The 25,244-nt window shown below is 36.2% G+C and overlaps 1 long non-coding RNA gene across 2 annotated transcripts in view; it reads right to left on the bottom strand.

The window, feature by feature from the left end:
* Window positions 1-1,461: 1,461 nt before the first annotated feature.
* Window positions 1,462-25,244, bottom strand: part of LOC307069305 — a 95,673-nt gene continuing 71,890 nt past the window's right edge. Inside the window, exon 5 of one of the 2 annotated variants that reach the window (XR_013811488.1) lies at window positions 1,462-1,825. This is a non-coding gene — a long non-coding RNA (uncharacterized lncRNA). Of the gene's footprint in view, window positions 1,826-4,713; window positions 4,840-25,244 lie in introns of those variants that run through there. The other variant, XR_013811489.1, reaches the window with a different exon arrangement.

The raw sequence follows: 25,244 nt of genomic DNA, 5'->3' as shown, positions 1-25,244 counted from the left end.
CTAAAAAATACTGTCACCTGAGCCTTCAGTGAGTAGTTACCTTTCTGCTTGTGGAGGATATTGCCTTGATGTTGATGGCTGCTGACTGATGAGGGTGGTGGTTGCTAAAGACTGAGGTGGCTATGGCAATTTCTTAAAATAAGACAGCAGTGAAGTCTGCCACATCAACTGACTCTTCCTTTCACGAACAACTTCGCTGTAACATGCAATGCTGTTTGGCAGCATTTTACCCACAGTGGAACTTTAAAATTGGAGTCAGTCCTCTCGAACCCTTCCACTACTTTATCAACTAAGTTTGTGTAACAGTCTAAATCCTTTCTTGTCATTTGGACAATACTCAAAAGCATCTTTAATGGGTGTAGACTCCATCTCAAGAAATCACTTTCTTAGTTCATCCATAAGAAGCATCTCCTCACCCATTAAAGTTTTATTATGAGATTGCAGCAATTCAGTCACATCTTTGGGCTCCACTCCTAATTTTTGGTTCTCTTCCAATTTCCACCACATTTGGAGTTACCTCCTCCACTGACATCTTGAACCTCTCAAAGTCATCCATGAGGGCTGGAATCAATGTCCTCCAAAGTCCTGTTAATGCTGATACTCTGACCTCTTCCCATGAATCACGAATGTTCTTAATGACATCTGGATTGGTGAATCCATTCCAGAAGGTTTTCAATTTACTTTGCCCAAAACATCAAAGAAAACACTATCTATGGCAGGTATTGTCTTACAAAAGATACTTGTTAAATAATAAAAATTGAAAGTCAAAATTGTTCCTTAACCAACAGGATGCAGAATGGATGATGTTAGCAGGCATAAAAACAACATTAATCTCATTGTACATCTCCACCAGGGCTCTTGAGTGACCAGGTGCATTGTCAATGAGCAGCAATATTTTGAAAGGAATCTCTTTTTGCTGAGCAGTGGGTATCGACAGTAGGCTGAAAATATTCAGTAAACCATGTTGTAAACAGCTGTGCTTTCATCCAGGCTTTGTTGTTCCATTTGCGGAGCACAGGCAGAGTAGATTTAGCATAATTATTAAGAACCCTAGGATTTTCAGAATGGTAAATGACAACTGGCTTGAACTCAAAGTTACCAGTTGCATTAGCCTGACAAGAGAGTCAGCCTGTCCTCTGAAGCTAGGAATTGACTTCTCCTCTGTAGCTATGAATGTCCTAGATGTACTTCTTCCAATAGAGGCTGTTTTGTCTACACTGGAGATCTGTTGTTTAGCGTGGCCACCTTCATTAATTATCTTAGTCAGATCTTCTGAATAATTTGCTGCAGCTTCTACATTAGCACTTATTGCTTCACCTTGCATTTTCATGTTATGGAGATGGCTTCTTTCCTTAAACTTCATGAATGAACCTCTGCTAGCTTCAAACTTTTCTTCTGCAGCTTCCTCATCTCTGTCAACCTTCATAGAATTGAAGAGAGCTAGGGCCTTGCCCTGGATTAGGTTTTGGCTTAAGGGAATGTTGAGGCTGGTCTGTTTGTCTATCCAGACTGCTAAAACTGTCTCAGTATCAGCAATAAGGCTGTTTTGCTTTCTTATCATTTATGTGTTCACTGGAGAAGCACTTTTCATTTCCTTCAAGAATTTTTCCTTTGTATTCACAATTTGGCTAACTGGCACAAAAGGCCTAGTTTTTGGCCTGTGTAGGCATTCAGCATGCCTTCCCCACTGAGCTTAATCATTTCTAGCTTTTGATTTAAAGTGAGAGATGTGCAAGTCTTCCTTTCACTTGAACACTTAGAGGCCACTGTAGGGATATCCACTGGCTTAACTTCATTGTTGTTGTTTCTCAGGGAATAGACAGGCCTGAGGAGAGGGAAAGAAACAGGAAAACAGCATGTCAGTGGAGCATTCAGAAACATACAACATTGATTAAGCTCACCGTCTTATATGGATGTGGTATGTGGTTTTCTAAAACAATTACAATAGTAACATCAAAGATCATTGATCACAGATCACCATAACAAATATAATGATGAAAATTTTTGAAATATTGCAAGAATTACCAAAATATGACACAGAGATATAAAGTGAGGAAATGCTGTTGGAAAAATGGTATCAATACACTTGCTCAATGCTGGGTTGCTACAAACTTTAAATTTGTAAGAAACACAATGTACCCAAAGTGCAATAAAACCAACTGCAATGAGGTATACTGTAATTTATTATTTCTTTTGATGATTTTACTTTCAGTGTCATATCTAAGAATTGATCGCCAAATTAAAGATCAAGAAAATTTTACTATATATTTTCAATTATGGATTTTTGCAGTATTAGCTTGTATATTTAGCTTTTGATAGATTTTGAGTTAATTTCTGTAAAGGTTATGAGTTAAAAGTCCAATTACATTCTTTTATATGTTGATCTCCAGTTGTCAAAGGACCATCTGCTAAAACTACTCTTTCATAATTGAATGGTCTTGGCAATCTTCTGGAAAATCAATTAGCCATAAGTTGTATTTCTGAACTCTCATTTCTATGACATTGGCCTATATGTCTATCCTTACACAAATACCATACTATTCAAGATTACTGTTGCTTTGTTATGGTTTGAAAAAAGTGTAAATCATCCAAATTTATAGTTTTCAAGATTGTTTAGGCTATTCAGGTTATTTGCAATTTCATACCCATTTTAGGTTCAGCTTTTCCGTTTCTGTAAAAAAGGCAGTTGAGATTTTGATAAGGATCACATTAAATCTGTATATTGCTTTATGGGCTGATGGCATGTTAAATATGCTTTCCAATAAATGAACACAGGATGTCTTTCCATTTTTCAAATTTCTTTCAGCAATGTTGTGTAGACTTCAATTTACAAGTCTCACATCTATTTGAATACATGTACCCTACATATTTTATTATTTATGATATTGTAAATGGAATTGCTTATTTGCCTTTATGTATTGTCCATTGCTAGTACACAAAAATATAACTGATTTTTCTGTATACTCTGAAACACTGCTGAATTTCTTTTAAGATCTAATAGTTTTTTGCATGTATTCTTTAGGATTTTTTGTATGTATGACAATATCATGAGAATAGAGACAATTTTACATCTTCATTTCCAATTTTGATATATTTTATTCTTTTTCTTGGCTAATTGTTCTGGCTGAAACTTTTAGTACAAAGTTGAATACAAGAGGCATCCTAGTTTTATTTCTGGTCATAAGGAGACAGCCATCTTTTCCCCTTTAACTATGTTACATGGTATTCATAAATGCCTTTCATCATGTTGAGGAAATTCCATTCTATTCCTAGTTTGTAGAGCTTTGTATATCATGAACGGGTATATATTTTGTCTAATGCTTTCTTTGAAATGAATTATCACATTATTTTTTTTCCTTTCTACTATTAATATGGTATGATTGATTTATGTATGGTAAATCATCTTTGCAATTCTGGAAACAAAATCCCATTTTGCTCATGCTGTATAATCCCTTTTAGCATGTTGTCACAATTTTTAACTAGTATTTTAAGGTTTTTGGCATTTATATTCATAAGGTATACTGACCCATAGGTTTTGTCTTTGTGTTTGTCTGACACTGGTATCATGGAAATGTTATCTCATGAAATGAATTTTAAAATGTTCCCTCAATTGTATTTTTGGAGAGAGGCTGAAAAGTGGTATTAATTCTTCCTTAACATCTGGAAGAATTCACCAGTGAAACCACTTAGTACTGGGCTTCTTCACTGGCAGATTTTTAAAAATATAATTTCCTGAGGTGACGTTCACATAACTTAAAAATAACAATTTAAAGTGGCATTTAGCACATTCACATGATTTAGTAGGAAACATTCTCATCACTACAAAGTAAAGCCCTATAGTCATTAAGCGGTTTCTCCACATTCCCTCTATTCCTAGTTCCTGGCAGCAAATAATCAAAATTCTTTCTCAAAGTAATGTCTATATGTATGAAATCATATAACGTGAATTTTTGTGTCTGGTTTCACTCACTTAGCATAATGCTTTGTAGGTTCATCCAAATTTATCATGTTGTAAGTACCTCATGACTTCTGTGGCTTAATAATACTCCAATGTAGGCATATACCAAAATTTCATTGTCTCTGTAGACATTTTGCACTGTATTCCACAGCAGCTGAACCATTTTAAATACCAGCTATGTGGACAAGATTCAATTTATGTATATTCTTGCCAACACTTTTCTTTTTCATGCTTTTAAAATTACAAACACATTAGTGGATATGAAATTATCTCATGGCTCTGCTTTTACCTCACTTATGTCAAATATTATGAAGCATCTTTCAGGTGCTTTTTGTCCATTTATACATTTTCTTTGAAGAAATGTCTTTTCAAGTTTTTGCCCATTCTTTAATTGGGTTGTCTACTTGTTGAGATGTAAGAGTTTTGTTTTTTTGTTTTTAATACATAACACATCCTTGATACTTGACCCGTATTGGGCATATGCTTTGTATTTTCTCATCTTCTGCATGTTGCCTTTTTCCTCCTTGGTAATGTCCTATCATGCACAAAAGTGTTGATTTTTGATAGCATCTAATATATTTATTATTTATTTATTTACTTAGACTTTAGATATCACATCTAATATCCCATTGCCAAATCCAAGGTCATGAAGATTTATTCCTATGTTTTCTACTAAAAGTTACAGAGATTCAGTTCTTACATTTGGGATGTTGATGCACATTGAGTTAATTTTGTATATGGTACATCTTCATTGCTGAGTACATTTGTCCAAGCTCCATTTGTTGGTAGGGGTTCAGCTTCATTCCTCTGCATGTGGAAATCCAGCTGTCAAGCACCATTTGTTGAAGGGACTACTCATTCCTCTAAATGATCTTGGAAACCTATCAATAGGCAACTGGGTATAGGTATATGGGTTTATTTCTAGAAACTCGATTCTATTTCATTGGTCAATATGTATATACTTATGCCAGGACTGTATCATTTTTGATTAATGAAGCTATGCAGTAAGTTCTGAAATCAGAATTCAAGTCTTCAGACTTCGCTCTTTTTCAAGACTGATTTGGTTACTCACAAACCTTAGCAATTACATATGAATTTGAGGACCAGCTTTTCCATTTCTGCATAAAAGGCTATGCATGTTTTGAAAGGAATTGCACTGAATGTGTTGATCACTATGGGTTATACGACATCTTAAGAATATTGTATTACAGGGCTTCCCTGGTGGCGCAGTGGTTGAGAGTCCACCTGCCGATGCAGGGGACATGGGTTCGTGCCCCGGTCCGGGAGGATCCCACATGCCGCGGAGCGGCTGGGCCCGTGAGCCATGGCCGCTGAGCCTGTGCTCCGCAATGGGAGAGGCCACAACAGTGAGAGGCCCATGTACCGCACACACACACACACACACACACACAAAAAGAATACTGTATTATAATACATTTACACAGGATGTCTTTCCATCTATTTACATGTTCCTTAATTTATTCCAGCAAAGTTTTGCAGTTTTCACTGAACAAATACTTCAACTCCAGGCTAAATTTATTCCTAGGCATTTTATTCTATTGAATACTATGGTACATGGATTTTTAAAATAATTTTTAAATTTCCTTTTCAGATTGTAATTAGCTACAGAAATACAAATAATTTTGAGTGCTGATGGTTTAATTTTGCTGATCTTATTATCTCTAGAAACTTTCTGTGAATTCCTTGGAATTTTCTACATAATAGGAATATAAAAAGAGTTTTAATTCTTACTTTCCAATTACTATGCCTTCCATTCCTTCTTCCAGCCTAGTTGCTGTCGCTACAATATCCAGTACAATATATAACAGCAATGGTGAAATCAGGTACATTTGTCTTGCTGATGATCTTAGGAGAAAAGCATTCAGTCATTTGACACTGATATTAGCTATGTGTTTTACATAAATGCTATTTATCATGTTCAGAAATTTCCTATTCCTAATTCACTTTTTTTTTCTTTTCTGAAATCATGAAAGGTTTGTTGGTTTGTATCAAATTCTTGCTCTGTATCAACTGAGATGATGCTTTGGTTTCTTTCCCTCATTACATTACTGTGATGTATTATCCTTGTATTACTGGCAATAATTCTACTTATTTATGGTGTATAATTCTGATAATATGATGTTGGATTCTTTTTTGTGGAGTTTTCTGGAAAAAATTTGGAATCTATATTCTCAGACATGCTGGTAATTAATTTTCTCTTCTTTTGATGGTTTTACTTGGCTTTGGTGTCAGAGTAATGTGGACACAGAGAATAACTAAGTATTCCCTCCTTTCCTTTTATTTATTTATTTATTTTTGCAGTACATGGGCCTCTCACTGTTGTGGCCTCTCCCATTGTGGAGCACAGGCTCCGGACGTGCAGGCTCAGGGGCCATGGCTCACGGGCCCAGCCGCTCCACGGCATGTGGGATCTTCCCGGACCAGGGCGCGAACCCATGCCCCCTGCATCAGCAGGAGGACTCTCAACCACTGCGTCACCAGGGAAGCCCCTCCATTTTTTTTAAAGAATTTGAGTGATTATTATCAACACAATATTTGGTAGAATGTACCAGTGCAGGCATATGACAGAGGTCTTTACTGACTGGTTTTATATTTTGGTTACTTGTTCAGTCCCTTTATTTATATAGATCTCTTCAAATTTTCAAACACCATCTGAATCTATTTTTTTACTGAAGTACAGTTGATTTACAATATTCTGTTAGTTTCAGGTATACAGCAAAGTGATTCATATAGTATTTGTCTTTCTCTGACTTACTTCACAAAATATAATATTCTCTAGGCCCATTCAGGTTGCTGCATATGGCAAAATTTCATTCTCTTTTATGGCTGAGTAGTATTCCATTGTATATATACCACAGCTTCTCTATCCATTCATCTGTTGATAGACACTGAGGTTGCCTCCTTATCTTGGCTATTGTAAACAATGCTGCTATGAACATTGGGATGCATGTATCTTTTCTAATTCTTGTTTTCATTTCTTCAGATATATACCCAGGAGTAGATTTGCTGGATCATATGGTAGTTCAAAATTTGTTCTGACAGTATTTAGAAGCTTTTTATTTCTGTAAATGGGACAGATATTTGATGTTCTCTATTCCCCCATCTACACTGACATCAAACTACAGCCTGTTTTTGTAAACAAATTTTTATTGGAACACATCTGTACTCATCAATTTACATGCTTTGTACATGACAGTAGAGTTCAGCACTGTGAGAGAGACAATATGGTCCACAGGTTTAAGACATTTACCATCTGGCACATTAAAAGAATAAGTTGTTGGCTCCTCTACTGAGATGTTACCAAAGAAGAATTATAAAGTTAGAAGATTTAAACTACAAAACAATAAAAATTAGGACAGCATGGTATGGAGGAAGAAAATGGCTTTCCTTAATTTTTAAAATGTATTTTAAAATCTGTGTAAAATGTTTATATTCTGGTGTCCACGTTTATTATTTTAAAAATGCATTGATTCATCTAAATAGCACCAAGCATCAGGAAACATTTCTGTAACCAAAGGAAAAAAAAAAACACTTCTTTGTTCCCCATCATTTCACACTTAACCTCAGGAAAACATCAATTTCTTCTGTGTTACTATACTTTGTGTATGCTGAAACATCATCTGTATGTCAGCATTTTCAGTATGGATTCTTTTATTGAGTACATTAACAAAATCCATTTGAGATTCATCTATATTGTTAAATGTATTAATAATTCATTATGCTTTACTGTGAAGTAATACTACATTAAATGGATGTAGCACATTTTATTGATCCACTACCCTGTTGGAGGCCGTTCAACTTCCTTCAAGTTTGGGCTGACAAAAAAGCTGCTATGTTGTGAAGGTATACATTAATGAATAGTTCTATATGATAACAAAGGTTATTATTTCAACTTGGATAAATAACTATGAGAGCAACTGCTTGGCTATAGCATAGATATAGGTTTAATTTTATAAAAAACTGACAAACTGATTTTACAAAGTACCTGTTCCATTTAATAAACAAAGCTTAAGACTTCCACTTATTCTATATCTTTAGCAGCACTTGGAAATGCTGGGGTTTTTTACTCAGCCATTCTAGTAGAGATTTATTGATATCACAGTGATTTCTAATTGGCATTTCCTTACTGACAAGTGATGCTAAGTATTTTTCCATTTGCTTATATATCACTTTAATGAAAAAGTATACTTCCATCTTTTGCACATTTATTTTATTGTGATATAATTCATATACAATAAAATTCAACTTTTTACTTTCTCACTTACCACTCCTTCTAGCCTCTGAAAACAACTCTCTACTTTCTGTCTTTATAAATTTTCATATCGTAGACATTTCACATAAATGAATCATGCAACATGGTGCATTTTGGGTCTGGATTCCATCATTTGAGTAGTATTTTCAAATTCTTCCATTTTGTACAATGTATCAGTACTTCATGCTTTTAATTGTACTTTATTTCACTTTCTTGATAGTATCTCTTCAAGGACAAAAGTTACCGTATTTTGATTTGGCTGCTTGTACTTTAGACTTAATATCAAATCCAAGGTCGCAAAGATGTACAACTATGTTTTCTCTTAAGAGTTGCAATGTTAGCATTTAAATTTAGGTTTCTGATTCATATTTTATTCATTTTTGCAAAGTGTGAAGTCGCTGGACCAAATTTATTCATTTGTATGTGGATATCCACTTGTCCCAACATTATCTGTTGAAAAGATTTTGTTGTTCCCCACTGCAGTGTCTTGACACCCTTGACAGAAATCAATTAATCATGTATTTGTGGGTATACTTGTGGACTTTCCATTTCCGTCCTCCCATATGCCTATATAACCTATATATCTATCCATACAATTTTACAATGAGGTCTTAATTACTAGTTCTCTGTACTAAGCTTTAAAATTAGGAAATATGAGTTCTCTAATGTGTTTTTTTCAAAATTGCTTTGTCTATTCTATATCCATATTTCCAAATGAATTTTAGGCTCAGCCTGCCAATTTCTATAAAAATGCCAGCTGGGACATTGATAGAGACTTCTCTAAATCTCTAGATCAATTTGGGGACTACTGTCAATTGTATTCATTTCCTATAGCTGCCTAACAGCCAACAACTGGAAAGCTTAACAAAAGAAAAATTAGTTCTTCCACAGTTCTGGAGACTAGAAGTCTGAAATCAAGTTGTCAGCTTAACACAAGTAAAATTAATTATCTCACAGTTCTATAAGATAGAAGTCTGAAATCAAAGCATTCATAGAGTCGTGCTTCCTGTGAAGGCTCTAGGAGAGAACATATTCAATGTTTCTCTAAGCTCCTGGTGTGGCCATCAATCCTTAGTGCTCCTGTTCTTGTAGACACATCATGTTAATCTCTGCCTTTGTAATTACATGACATTTTCCCTGTGTATCTCTGTCTCTGTGTGCCCTTTCCTCTTCTAATAACACCAGTCATATTGGATTAAAAACCCAATCTCCCTAGTATGACCGCAGATTAACTTAATGACATCTGCAAAGCCCCTATTTTCAAATAAGGTCAAATTCATAGAAAGCAGAGATTAGAATATTAGCATATCTTTTAGGGATACATAATTCCATTGATGACACCATCTTAACATTACTAATTCTTCCAATTAAGGAACATGAGGTATCTTTCATATTGCTCAGTTCTTCTTAAATTTCTTGCAGTGTGGTTTTTCTAGTTCTCAGTGTGAAAGTCTTACACTTATTTTGTTCAATTTATGTCTAAGCATTTTATTCTTTTGGATACTATTGTAAATTGAATTGTTTTCTTATTTATTTATTTATTCAGATTATTCATTGCGACTATACAGAAATATAGCTCATTTTCCTATATTATCTTATATCATGCAATCTTTCTGAAATCATGTATTAGGTCTAATTATGTAATGTGGGTTACCTAGGATTTTCCACACACAAGATCATTTCATCTGTGAATATAGTTTTTGTGCTTCATTTCCAATCTAAATGCAATTTATTTTTCTTACCTAATTAATCTGGATAAAATTTCTACTATAATGTCAAATAGAAGAAATAAGAGTAGACGTTCATGTCTCATTCCTGAATTCAGAGGAAAAGTACTCAGTCACTGAGTATGTTAGCTGTAGGTTATTTCTAAATACACATTATCTGGTTGAGAAAGAAACCTTCTATTCTTAGTTTGTGAGATGTTTTTAATATGAACAGGAGTTCGATATTGACAAATGCTTTATATAGATCTATTGAACTTATGCACATTTAAAAAACCGGGTTACTTCTTCTAACGTTGTCAACTTTTAAGAGCATTTCATATATTCTAGATAGATGTTATGTGTTACATAAATGTGCTTGAAATATACTCTTCCACTCTATGACTTATTTTTTTCATTTTCCTAGCACTTTCCTTTGAGAGAAAAATTATAATTTTGATGAAGTCAAATTCACCTATTTTTTCATTTATGGATAATGCTTTTGGTGTCCTATCCACAAATTCATTGCCTAGTCCATGGAAAGAAAATTTGTGTTTTATTTTAAAAGCACAATAGATGTATTTTCTTTTAAATTCAGCATATGACCAGCATTGAGTTAATTTTTTATAAAGTGCATTAATCTTTTCTACATTGAGGTCAATTTTTTATTATATACATGGGAAATCATTACCAGCATCAATTGTTGAAATGACAACATACTTCCATCAAATCAACTTCAAAACTTTGTAAAATATCTATGGACCATATTTGTTTGGGCCCACTTGTAAACTCTCCTCTATTCTATTAATTGATGGCTCAATCCTTAGACTAAAATCAGACTGATATCATGACTACAGTTTAGTATACTAAGATTTGAAATTGTGCACTTCTTTCCTATAATTTTCTACTTTGAAATTATTTTGGCTGTTTCAATGACTATGCCATTCCATAAATTTTAGAATCATGTTGTCAATATCTAGAAAAATATCCTAATTTATTCTTAATTAGGATGGCCATTAAAGATATAGATCTATTTGGGAGAATTAAGAATATGGTGTTTTCAACTGATGAATAATTTTTTTGCATCAGTTATTTGGGCAATGTTTTGTTGCTTTCAGCACACAGATTCAGCAAAACTTTCACTATAATTTTACTTTCCTACAGGCATGGTTCCAATTGCATGGTTCCAATATTCACAAATTTCTGTTACCAGGGTTTAGTTAAATAATACCTGTCTTCAGATAACACCAGTCAAATTTTAGTTACTATAATGTATAAACTGAGTAAATAGGTAAAGTAAAAAAAAAAAAATTCCTGCTACCGCTTTATTCCAAAAATTATTACATAAATAACCAATGCACATCATGATCACTAACTAATCATGTCGCTTTTGAAAAATAAGATTTTTTTCATACTCTACTTTTTTTGGAAGTACAGTTGTTTACAATTATCATATTAGTTTCACATATACAGCAGTGATTCAGTATTTTTATGAATTATATTCCATTAAAAGTTATTACCAAATAATGGCTATATATCCTGTGTTATACAATATGTCTTGTTGCTTCTATATTTTATACATAGGAGTTCATATCTCTTAATCCCATACCCCTACCTTGCACCTCCTCACTTCCATTTCCGCACTGATAACCACTAGTTTGTTTTCGACATCTATGAGTTTGTTTCTGTTCTGCTACGTACATTTGTTTTGATCTTTAGATTCCATATATAAGTGATTCCATACAGTATTTGTCTTTCTCAGTCTGACTTATTTCACTAAGCATAATGTCCATCCACATTGCTGCAAATGGTAGAATTTCATTCTTTTTTATGGCTAATATTCCATTGTGTGTGTGTATGCATATGTGTGTGTGTATAATATACACACACACACGTATATATACCTCTCCTTTATCCATTCATCTATTGATGGACACTTGGGTTGCTTCCATATCTTGGCTATTGTACATGGTACTGCTATGAACACTAGGGTGCACGTATCTTTTTGAATTAGTGTTTTCATTTTCTTTGGATATACACCCAAGACTGGAATTGCTGAATCATATGGTAGTTCTATTTTTAGTTTCTTGAGGAACCTCCATACTGTTTTCCACAGTGGCTGCACCAATTTACATTCCCACCAACAGTGTACTAGGATTCCCTTTTCTCTACATTCGTGCCAACTTTTGTTATCTGCAGACATTTTGAGGTTAGCCATTCTGATAAGATGTGAGGTAGTATCTCATTGTTTTGATTCGCCTTTGTCTAATACTTAACAATGTTGAGCATCTTTTCATCTGCCTATTAACTATCTGTAGATCTTCTCTGGAAAAATGTTCAGGTCTTCTGCCCATTTTTTAATTGGGTTGCTTTTTAGATATGGAGTTGTATGAGCTGTTTATATAATTTGGATACTAACCCCTTGTTGGTCATATCATTTGCAAATATTTTCTCCCACTCAGTAGGTCATCTTTTTGTTCTGTTGATGGTTTCCTTTCCTGTGCAAAAGCGTTTAAGTTTAATTAGGTCTCAATTGTTTATTTTTGCTTTATTTCTTTTGCCTTATATTATTGTCAATTCCTCCTTTTGTTTGTTAATATTTGCTTTATATATTTAGATGCTCCTGTATTGGGTACATATAGTTAATAAGTATAATTTATTGTATTGATCCCTTTATCATATTATCATGCCCTTGTCTTTTGTTATACCCTTTAAAGTTTTGTCTGAGTATTATTACCCTCACTTTCTTATTTCCATTTGCATGAAATATCTTTTTTCCATCCCCTCACTTTCAGTCTGTGTCTGTCTTTAGCTCTGAAGTGAGTCTTTTGTAGGCAGCATGTAGATGGGTCTTGCTTTTATAGCTAATCAGCCACCCTATGTGTGTTTTTCTCCTTGGCCGTGCCATGTGGCATGGGGGATCTTAGTTCCCCAACAAGGGATCGAACCCACATCCCCTGCAGTGGAAGCACAGTCTTAACCACTGGACCACCAAGGAAGTCCCACCCTATGTGTTTTGATTGGGGCATTTAGTCTGTTGACATTTAAAGTAATTACTGATAGGTATGTACTTATTGCCATTTTATTACTTGTTTCCTTTTTGTTTTTGTAGTTCTCTGTTCTTTTTGTTTCTTCCCCTATAGTTGATTTTATTTTTTTGAGCTGTTTCAGGATCACAGCAAAATTTAGGAGAGACTAGAGATTTCCCATATACAAGCTGCACCACATGCATATCCTCCCTCATTACCAATGTCCCCCAACAGAATGGCACATTTGTTACAAGTGACAAATCTATGCTGAGATATCTTAATCACCCAAATCCACAAATTACATTATGGTTCACTCTCAGTGTTGTATATTCCATGGGTACATAGAATGTATAGTGACATATATCCATCGTTAACATATCATACAGAGCATTTTCATTGCCCTAAAAATCTTTTGTGCTGTACATGTTCATTCCACCCCACCCCAACCTCTGAGAACCACTGATCCTTTCACGTTCTCCATAGTATTCTCTTTTCTACAATGTCATATAGTTGGAATCATACATTATATAGCCTTTTCAGACTGGCTTCTTTCACTTTACAATATGCACATATGAAGGAATCATTCATGTCTTTTCATGGCTTCATATATCATTTTATTTTAGAATTAAATATTCCATTCTCTGAATGTACCACAGCTTACTTATTCCTTCACCTACTGAAAGACATCTTAATTCTTCCACATTTGGTCAATTATGAATAAAGCTGCTATAAACATCCATGTGCAGACTTTTGTGTGAACTTAAGTTTTCAACTCTTCAGGTAAATGTCAAAGTGCGTGACTGCTGGATTTTATGGTAAGAGTATGTTTACTTTTTAAGAAACTGCCAATTGTCTTCTAAAGTGGCTACAACATTTTGAATCCCCACCAGCGATGAAGGAGAGTTACTGTTGCCCCATATCCTTGCCAAAATATGGTATGGTCAGTGTTTCAGAAGTTTGCCATTCTAATAGGTGTGCAGAGGTATCACAGTGATGGTTAAATTTGCATTTGTTTTTTACATTAAGTCTTTTCATGTTTATTTTGATCTGTATATTTTCTTTGGTGAAGGGTCTATTAACATCTTTGACCCATTTATTTAAATTGGGTTGTTTTTTTTTAATTTTTTATTATTATTTAAAAATTATTTTTATTAATACAATGTTGTGTTAGTTTCAGGTGTACAGCAAAGTGAATGAGTTATACATATGCATATATCCACTCCTTTGTTTCTTATATTCTTTTCCCATATAGGCCATTACACAGTATTGAGTAGAGTTCCCTGTGCTATACAGCAGGTTCTAATTAGTTATCTATTTTATATATAGTAGTGTGTATCTCCCAATTTATCCCTCCCCCCCTTTATCCCCTGGTAACCATAAGTTTGTTTTCTACATCAGTGACTCTACTTCTGTTTTGTAAATGAGTTCATCTGTAACCTTTTTTACAGATTCCACATATAAGCAATATCATATGATACCTGTCTGTGTTTCACTTACTTCACTCAGTATGACAATCTCTAGGTCCATCCATGTTGCTGCAAATGGCACTATTTTGTACTTTTTTATGGCTGAGTAATATTCCATTGTATATATGTACCACATCTTTATCCATTCATCCATCAACGGACATCTAGGTTGCTTCCATGTCTTGGCTATTGTAAATACTGCTGCAATGAACACAGGGTGCATGTATCTTTTCAAATTATGGTTTTCTCCAGATATACGCCCAGGAGTGGGATTGCTAGATCAAATGGTAGCTCTATTTTTAGTTTTTTAAGGAACCTCCATACTGTTCTCCATAGTGGCTGTACCAATTTACATCCCCACCAACAGTGCAAGAGGGTTCCCTTTTCTCCACTCTCTCCAGCATTTATTGTTTGTAGATTTTTTGATGATGGCCATTCTGACTGGTGTGAGGTGATATCTCATTGTAATTTTGATAGAATTTCTCTAATAATTAGTGATGTTGAGCATCTTTTCATGTGTCTCGTGGCCATCTGTATGTCTTCTTTGGAGAAATGTCTATTTAGACCTTCTGCCCATTTATGACTGGTTTGTTTGGGGCTTTTTTTTTTTTGATATTGAGTTGCATGTGCTGTTTGTATACTTTGGAAATTAATCCCTTGTGGGTCGCTTCATTTGCAAATATTTTCTCCCATTCTGAGGGTTGTCTTCTCATTTTGTTTATGGTTTCCTTTGCTGTGCAAAAGCTTTTAAGTTTAATTAGGTCCCATTTATTTTTGTTTTTATTTTCATTACTCTAGGCAGTGGGTCAAAAAAGATGTTGCTGTGACTTATGTCAAAGAGTGTTCTGCTATATCTTTCTCTAAGAGTTTTATAGTATTCAGCCTTACATTTAGGTCTTTAATCAACACTGAGTTTATTTTTGTGTATGATGTTAGAGAGTGTGCTAATTTCATTCTTTTACATTCAGCTCTCCACTTTTCCCAGCACACTTACTGAAGAGGCTGTCTTTTCTCCATTGTATCTTCTTGCCTCCTTTGTCAAAGATAAAAGTGACCATATGTGCGTGGGTTTATCTCTGGGCTTTCTATCCTGTTCCATTGATCTATATTTCTGTTTTTGTGCCAGTACCATACTGGCATATATATCATATATATGCTCTTTTGTCATATATATCAATTTTCACTTGGGTCTATTTCTGGGCTACCTATTGTTTCATTAATCTATTTGTCTGTTGGGGGCAATAATACAACACTATCTTGATTACTGTCTGTAGCTTTAAAATAAGTCTTGAAGTAGCGTAGTGTGAATCTTTCAACTTTGCTCTTCTCAAATAACATGTTGGTAATGCAGGGTATTTTGTCTCTCCATATAAACTTTATAATCAGTTTGTTGATATCCACAAAATAACCTGCTGGAATTTTTATTAGGACTACCTTGAAGCTATTCATCAAATTGGGAAAATCATACATCTTGAAAATGTTGAGTCTTCTTTACCCATGTACATGTATTGATACTATCTCCATTAAATCAGTTCATTTCTATTATCAGAATTTTATAGTTTTCCTCATATAGATCTTGTACATATTTTGTTAGATTTATACCAATTTCATTATGGAGAGTATGAACATAAATAGACCTGTATTTTTAACTTCAAATTCCACTTGTTTGTTGCTGGTGTCTACAGAAGTGACTGAAAAACCTTGTATCCTGAAACCTTTCTATAATTGTTTCAGTTCTGGGAAGGTATTTTTGGTTTTTGTTTTGTCAATTCATATTTTCTACAGAGACAAACATGTCATTTCCAACCAAAGTCAGTTATATTTCTTCCTATCCAAAATGTATTCCTTTAATTTCCTTTTCTTGTCTTTGCTTTAGCTAGAATCCAGTACAATGTTAAAAAGGAGTGGTGACAGGGAACATCTTTGCCTTTTATCTGATCTTGGTGTGAAAGCTGCTAGTTTCTCACCATTAGGTATCAAGCTGTAGGTTTTATGTAGATAGATCATCTTTATCAGGCTGAGGTAGTCCCCCCTGCATTCCTAGTTTATTGCAAGGTTTTTGTTTTTTTTAATCACAAATGGGTGTTGGATTTTGTCAAATGCTTTTTCTGCATCTATTGCTATGATCATGTGATTTTTCTTTTTTTAGCCTGTTGATATAAGAGTTTACATTAATTAATTTTCTCTTCAAATATGTTCTCATGCCCTTTCTCTCTCCCTTCTCCTTCTGGGACCCCTATAATGTGAATATTGGTGCATTTAATGTTGTCCCAGAGGTCTCTTACACTGTCCTCATTTCTTTTCATTCTGCTTTCTTTATTCTGTCCTGTGGCACTGATTCCCACCACTGTCTTCCAGCTCACTTATCTGTTCTGCCTCATTTATTCTGCCATTAATTCCTTCTCGTGTGTTTTTCATTTCAGTTATTGTATTGTTCATCTCCGTTTAACAGTTTGTTCTTTAAATCTCTACCTCCAGGGAGATCATCTTGATGCTTTGTGATGACCTAGAGGAGTGGGATAGGGAGGGTGGGAGGGAGGTTCAAGAGGGAGGGGATATGGGGATATAAGTATACATATAGCTGCTTCACTTTGCTGTATAGCAGAAACTAACACAATATTGTAAAGCAATTATATTCCAATAAAGATGTAAAAAAAAATAATAAAGCAAATTTGAAAACAAACCAAAAATCTTCTTTGTTAAACATTTCTTACATCTTCTCGGTCTGTGCCTCTATTCTTTTCCCAAGATCCTGGATCATCTTTACTATTATTACTATGAATTATTTTTCAGGTAGATTGCCTATCTCCACTTCACTTAGCTGTTCTTCTGGGGTTTTATCTTGTTCCTTCATCTGGACCACATTTCTCTGCCGTCTCATTTTGTCCAAACTTCTGTGGGTTTTTTTTCATTTGTTTTTATATAAATTTATTTATTTAAATTTTTATTTTTGGCTGTGTTGGGTCTTCGTTGCTGTGTGCAGGTTTTCTCTAGTTGTGGCAAGCTGGGGCTACTCTTCACTACTGTGAGCAGGCTTCTCATTGCGATGGCTTCTCTTGTTGCGGAAGCACAGGCTCTAGGCACACAGCTTCAGTGATTGTGGCACTTGGGCTCAGTAGTTTTGGCTCGTGGGCTCTAGAGTGTAGGATCAGTACTTGTGGCACACAGGCTTAGCTGTTCTGTGGCATGTGGGATCTTCCCAGACCAGGGATCAAACCCGTGTCCCTTGCCTTGGCAGGTGATTCTTAACCACTGCACCACCAGGGAAGTCCTAACCTTCTGTGTTTGTGGTGTCCTTTCCACAGGCTGCAGGGTCATAGTTCCTCTTGCTTCTGGTGTCTGCCCCCTGGGTGGGTCAGGTTGGTCCAGGAGCTTGTGCAGTCTTCCTGGTGGAAGGGATTGGTACCTGCCATTTCAAGGGGTGGGTTTAGAGTGGCCGTGAGCTCAGTACAACTTTAGGCAGCCTGTCTGCTGATGGGTGGAGCTGTGCTCCCAGCCTGCTGGTTGACTGGCCTGAGGCATCCCAGCACTGGAGCCTGCAGGCCGTTGGGTGGGGCCAGGTCTCAGTGCCAAAATGGTGACCTCCATGAGAGCTCACACCAATCAATATTCCCTGGGGCTTCTGCCACCAATGTCCTTGCCTGCACAGTGAGCCATAGCTGACACCTGCCTCCCCAGGAGACCCTCCAAGACCCGCCAGTAGGTCTAGCCCAGGTTCCTATGGAGTCACTGCTTTGTGCTCTGTCCCAGTGCACATGAAGCCTTGTGTGCGCCCTCTAAGAGTGGAGTCTCTGTTTCCCCCACTGCTATGCAGCTCCTGCACTCATGCCCTGCTAGCCTTCAAAGCCAAATGCTCTGGGGGCTTCTCCTCCCAATGTCAGACCCTCAGGCTGGGGGAGCCTGATGTAGGGCTCAGAACTCTCACTCCTGTGGGAGAACCTGATATATTTTCCAGTTTGTGGGTTGCCCACCTGGCAGGTATGGGATTTGATTATATCATGAAAGCGCCCCTCCTACCATCTCATTGTGGATTCTCCTTTGTCTTTGGATGTAAAATATTTTTTTTGATAGGTTCCAGCCTTTTTTATTGACGGCTGTTCAGCAGTTAGTTATGATTTTGGTGTTTTTGTGAGAGGAGGTGAGCACAAGTCCTTCTACTCTGCCATCTTGTCCAGAATGGAGGGGCTGCTTTTAGTTTGGATGAGTGCTGCCTCTTTCCTCAGTGTGTGCTACCCATTATCCCCTTGATATGGGGTGTGCAGGTCTGGTGGCCTGTGCACACTCCCAGGACAGCAGGGGCAGGGACTGGCATCTGACCATTAATTAATTTTCAAATGCTGAAACAACCTTGCATACCAATTATATATTCCATTTATTCATGATGCATAATTCTTTATACATTGTTGTATTTGATTTGCTAATATTTTGTTGAGGACTTTTATCTATGTTCATGAAAGATACTGGTCTGCAGTTTTCTTGTAATGTCTTTGCCTAATTTTCCTATTAGGGTAATGTTGGCCTCACAGAGTAAGTTAGGAAGCATTTTCTCTGCCTCTATCCTCTGAAAACGATTGTAGAGTACTGGGATGATTCCTTCCTTAAATGTCTTACAGAATTTACTAGTGAACCCATCTGGACCTGGTGCTTTCTGTTTTGGAAGGTTATTAAATATTGATTCAATTTCCTTCATAGATATAGGACTAAGGAGCTTGTCTATTTTTTTTAAATGTAACTTTTCCTATACTTTTTTTTTTTTTTTTTTTTTTTTTGGCTGCACCATGCACCTTGCAGGTTCTTAGTTCCCTGACCAGGGATTGATCCCGGGCCCCTGGCAGTGAGAGAACCAAGTCTCAACCACTGGACCACCAGGGAATTCCTGAGATTGTCTACTTTTACTGTGTAAGTTTTGGGAAACTGTGTCTTTTGAGGAATTGGTCCATTTCATTTAGATTATCAAATATGTGGGCACAGAGTTGTTTATAGTATTCCTTTATTATCATTTCAGTGTCCACAGGATCTGCAGTGATGTCCCACCTTTCATTTCTGATATGAGTAATTTGTGTCCTCTGGTTTATTTTTCTTAGTCTGTCTAGAGGCTTATAAATTTCATGGATCTTTTGAAAGAACCAACTTTTGGATTCACTTATTTTTTGTATTTCTTGTTTTCAGTTTTATTAATTTCTGCTCTACTTGTTATTTTTCTTCTTACTTTAGATTAATTTGCTTTTTTCTAGTTTCCTAAGGTAGAAACTTAGATTGAGTTTAGTTGTTTCTTGTTTTCTATAAATACATATCCAGTGCTATAAATTATTCTCTGAGCACTGCTTTCATTACATTCTACAAATTTTGGTAAGTAGAGTTTTCATTTTCATTTAATTAAAAATATTTTAGAATTTCACTTGATACTGCTTCTTTAACACATGTGTTATTTAGAAGTGTTTTTAATCTCAACACATTTGAGATTTTCCAGATATATTTCTATTATTGATTTCTAATCTCATTCCATTGCACTCTGAGAGCATATATTGATTTTATTCTTTTAAATTTGTTAAGGTGTGTTTTATGGCCCAAAATGTTTTCCATTTTGCTGAATGTTCCATGTCAGCTTGAGAAGAATGTGTCATCTTAGTGTTGTTCAATGAAGTAGTCTATAGATATTTATTAGACCCAGCTGATTGATGGTGGTGTTGAGTTCAACTATGTCCTTACTGATTTTCTGCCTGCTGGATTTGTCCATTTCTGAAAGAGAGGTGTTGAAGTCTCTAACTAATACATGGTTTCGTCTATTTCTCTTTGTAATTTGCATAGGTTTTGCCTCAAATAGTTTGATGTTCTGTTGGTAAGTGTATACACGTGAAGGACTGTTATATCTTTTTGGAGAACTGACCCCTTTATCATTATGTAATGACCTTCTTTATCCCTGACACCTTTAATTTCTTTGAAATTTGCTCCATCTGAAATTAATAGAGGTACTCCTAATCTCTTTTCACTAGTGTTAACATGATATATTTTTTCCACCCATTTACTTTTTTTTTTTCTTTTTTTGCGGTACGCGTGCCTCTCACTGTTGTGGCCTCTCCTGCTGCAGAGCACAGGCTCCGGACACACAGGCTCAGTGGCCATGGCTCATGGGCCCAGCTGCTCCGCGGCATGTGGGATCTTCCCGGACCGGGGCACAAACCCATGTCCCCTGCATAGGCAGGTGGACTCTCAACCACTGAACCACCAGGGAAGCCCACCCATTTACTTTTAACTGTATGTGTCTTTATAATTCATTTTTTTTAGGAAGCATATAGTTGGCTCTTGTTATCTGACCTACTCTGAACACTCCCAAATTTGTGCAATTAGAACACTGATGTTGAAAGTGATTATTGATATAGCTGGATTAACATCTACCATATTTGTTCCTGTTTTCTATTTGTTGCACTTTTTCTCTGTTTTTGTCTTTTAATTTTTTTGGCCTTTTGTGGTTTCAACTGAGCATTTTATATGATTCCATTTTCTCCCCTTTATTAGCATATCAGCTAATACTTCTTCTGTAACTTTTTTTTTAGTGCTTGCCACAATGCAGTACACATTTACAATTAATCCAGGTCTACTTTCAAACGACATTATATCACTTCCCGCTAGTGTGAGTACCTTTTAATAACAAAATAATCCTAATTCCTCCCTCCTGTCCCTTATATCATTGCTTTCACTAATTTCACTTATACGTAAGTATACATAAGCACAAACATATATGCATATGATATATAAAAGTACACACGATTGAATAGTGTTATTATTAACAAATTATTACCTGTTAGATCAATTAAGAATAAGAAAAAAAGTTTTTATTCACCTTCACTCATTCCTTCTTCAAGGCTCTTCGATACTTAGATCTGAGTTTCCAATCTTTATCACTTTCCTCCTCTCTAAGCACTTCTTTTAATGTTTCCTGAAAGGTCTACTGGCAAAAAAATGGACCTTCAATTTCTGTTTGTCTGAGGTCTTTATTTCTTCTTCGCTTATGAAGGATAACTTCGCAAAGTACAGAACTCTAGTTTCCAGTTTTTTTTCTCTAACCACTTAAAATATTTCACTCCATGCTTTTCTTACTATCATTTCTGAGAAGTCAGATGTGATTCTTATTTTTATTCCTCTATAAAGGTGTCCTCATTTCTTTTACAGTGTTTTTGATATTTAACATTTCTTTTGGTTCTTAGGATTTCCACCTCTCTGCTTACATTGCCCACCTGTTCCTACATGCTGTCTACATCACCCACTAGAGTCCTTAACATAGTCCTCTTGCTTCTGTCAGGATTTTTTTTAAGCTTTAATTTTCTGTTGTTTTTAAAAACGATATTCCTAGGTATAGTTTTGGGGCCATTTATCTTGGTGTTCTCTGAGCTTCCTGGATCTGTGCTATGGTGTCTAACATTAATTTGGGGGAAATTTTCAGTCACTATTACTTCAAATATAACTTCCGTTCCTTTACTTCTTCTTCTTGTATTCCCATTACATGTATGTTACACTTCGTGGTTGTGCCACAGTTCTTCAATATTCTATTTTTTTCTTCAGTCTTTTGTTCCCTTTGCTTTTGGTTTTCAAGAATTCTATTACTACATCCTTGAGCTCAGAGATTCTTTCCTCAGCCTTGTTTAGTCTACTAAGGGGCCCATCAAAGCCATTCTTCATTTCTGTTACAGTGTTTTTTATATTTATCACTTCTTTTGGTTCTTTCTTAGGATTTCCATCTCTCTACTTACACTGTCCATCTCTTCTGGCATGCTGTCTACTTCACCCATTTAGAGCCCCTAGAATATTAATCAAAGTTGTTTTAAATTCCAGGTCTGCTAATTCCAATATACCTGCCATCTCTGGTCCTGGTCCTTGGTCTGCATCTTCAAATTGGGTTTCTTGCCTTTAGGTATGCCTTGTAATTTTTTCTTCATAGCTGGACACGACATACAATGTAAAAGGAACTGCTATAACAAGGCTTTAGTAATGGGATGGTGAAGCGTGAGGGAAGGGGAAACATTCTACAGTCCTATAATTAGATTTCAATCTTTCAGTGACCGTATGTCTTTGGACTATGTAACTTCACAACAGCTTCTCAGTTTTATTCTTCTTGCCTTGGGTGGGACAGGATGGCTACAGTAAGCTGGAGTTGGGTATTTCCCTTCCCCAGGTTAAGTTAGGCTATGATAATATCCCAGCAGGTTAGGCTCTGGTTAAACAGTTTCCTCTGAGGTCAGGTCTTCTTAACAACAGAGTACTCTGGCTTATTTCAAAATGATTCCCCTTTCTCTCCCCCTGACAGAAGTACAAGGGTATTTTTCTCCTGTATGTACTCCTGGAGGTAAATCTCACAATATTGTGGAGACCCCTCTATGACTGGGTCCCCAAGGAGTTTTTACGTCTCAGACTTGTCCACACTGAGGCTCCAGCAATTTAACAATTACAGTTCAGGTTTTCCTATCCTGGCACTGGTTCCTGCAGTGGTTTCTGCTCGTCTGCTACAGTAAGCCATGACTCCCTGTATTCACCTGTCTCTTCTCTCCAATCTTGTGGGCAATAGTTTGCCCTGTGTCCTCTCCTCTTTTACAGATACAAGAAGCACTGGTGATTTTTCAGTCTGTTCAGTTTTTTACTTATCTTTTGGATGGAGTGGCTCCAAGCTCCTTACATGTGGACCTAGAAACCTCACTTACTTCTTTTGAAGTCTACTAGTGATCAGTCACTGCATATCAGTTATTCAGTTTACATGCAAAAATGTAGTTATGTTGCCTCCTTGTCTTCCAGGGATAAACCCATATGACATCTTCGAAAATACATAATCAAAAAAGGAAATGGCCAAGAAAGAAAATAGAAGTGCAGTGATAAAAGTGTTAACACTGATGGGAAATTTGAATTTAATGTAAACATAGTTATAACATAATTGGCTGACCATGGAAATGTTGACAATATCATTTGAGACCTTTAGATATGAACCTGTAGTAACTTACCAGTACAAATGAGAATAGTGACTGTGCTGAAAAGGATGAAGACGTCCAATAGGGAGTGACATACCAGCAAAAATTTTTATATTAAAGAAACTTTCAGAAATATTTCATGACATTGAAAGCATGAAAGATGAAATGCTGGATGGAAATCCATATTTAGAAAGAAGAATGACAATTCAGCAAACTATAGAAAAGATGCTCACTCCTAATATACAAATTATACAAGGAGAAGAAAGTAAGCACTGTTAAATCTACTATTGATAATTTTTATAATAAAATAAAACACTCTAAATGTTTCTAACATTTCATATTAAAATATAGTAAATAACTGTTAGCTTAACTAATGCTTTAAATTTCCTATACATTTGTGATTGACAGTAAGAGAATTTTTAATGTTTTGACAAAAAACTTTTAGGTAATGGAGCAACAGTAATTTTTCCATTAATTAATATTGCTTTCAGGTAGCAGTCATTTTTACAGTCCCACAATACTATGTAAAGCAAGACTTGCCTATACTTCATGGGATTTTTTTGGGGGTGGGGTGCCACTGTAAATGGTACCCTTAATTAAATTTTGATTTCCAAATATTCACAGCTAGTATACTGAAATGCAGGCCCTTTATTGTTTTTTCTTGCCTTATGGTATTGGCTTGAACTTCCAATACAAAATTGAATAGTCATGGTGAAATCTAACATACTTGCCTACTTCCTGTTCATAGAAGGGGAAACCATTAAGTCTTTTTTTTTTTTTTTTTTTTTTTTTTTTGCGGTACGCGGGCCTCTCACTGTTGTGGCCTCTCCCGTTGCGGAGCACAGGCTCCGGATGCGCAGGCTCAGCAGCCATGGCTCACAGGCCTAGCCGCTCCGCGGCATGGGGGATCTTCCCGGACCGGGGCACGAACCCGTATCCCCTGCATCGGCAGGCGGACTCTCAACCACTGCGCCACCAGGGAGGCCCCCATTAAGTCTTTAATGGTTGATACTGATGTTACTATCAGTGTTTAGGAGATCCAATTTATCACATTAATGAGATTGCCTTCTATTCCAAATTTGCTAAGCATTTTTTTTTATTATGAATAGGTTTTAAATTATGTCAAATGCTTCTCTTTTTGTACATATTGGGATAATATGTTTTCTTTTTTAGTTACATGATTGACTTCCAAATGTTGAATTACTCTTTCAGTTCTGAACCAGACCATTTTCTTTCTTTTTTTTTTTTTTTTTTTTTTTTTGCGGTGTGTGGGCCTCTCACTGTTGTGGCCTCTCCCGTTGCGGAGCACAGGCTCCGGACGTGCAGGCTCAGCAGCCATGGCTCACAGGCCTAGCCGCTCCGCGGCATGGGGGATCTTCCCGGACCGGGGCACGAACCCGTGTCCCCTGCATTGGCAGGCGGACTCTCAACCACTGCGCCACCAGGGAAGCCCACCAGACCATTTTCAAATACACCCAGAGCATTCTGCTCTCCTTAAAAATGGCACACTGTCAAGGGAAACTTGTTTTATCACAGTCAAACAGACTTCGGGGAAGGGAAATCCCAACTTCTGTTCCCTACAGCCTTTGACATAGAGAAAAGAAAATACCCAACTCCAGTCCCTTTGAGCCTCTGACAGGAGAAAGGGAAGTACCCAAATCCAGCCCTTTCGAGCCTTCCTGTCTCACCTCAAGTGGGAAAAACCCAAGAATCACTTGGTAAGGTCACAGACAAGGGGCACAGGCTCACTATAAGACTGAGACTTAATCACAGGAATATAAATGCTACTCCTCTCCCCACATACCTTACCAACATATTAGCAGAGCTCCTCTTCCACTTTTCAGAGTTCTCCTTGGGTTGC

Source organism: Hyperoodon ampullatus, assembly GCF_949752795.1.
Source record: "Hyperoodon ampullatus genome assembly, chromosome: X".
Taxonomy (NCBI): domain Eukaryota; kingdom Metazoa; phylum Chordata; class Mammalia; order Artiodactyla; family Ziphiidae; genus Hyperoodon; species Hyperoodon ampullatus.
Note: the sequence above shows the minus strand (reverse complement) of the source record. Positions and strands in the feature narration are given on the sequence as shown.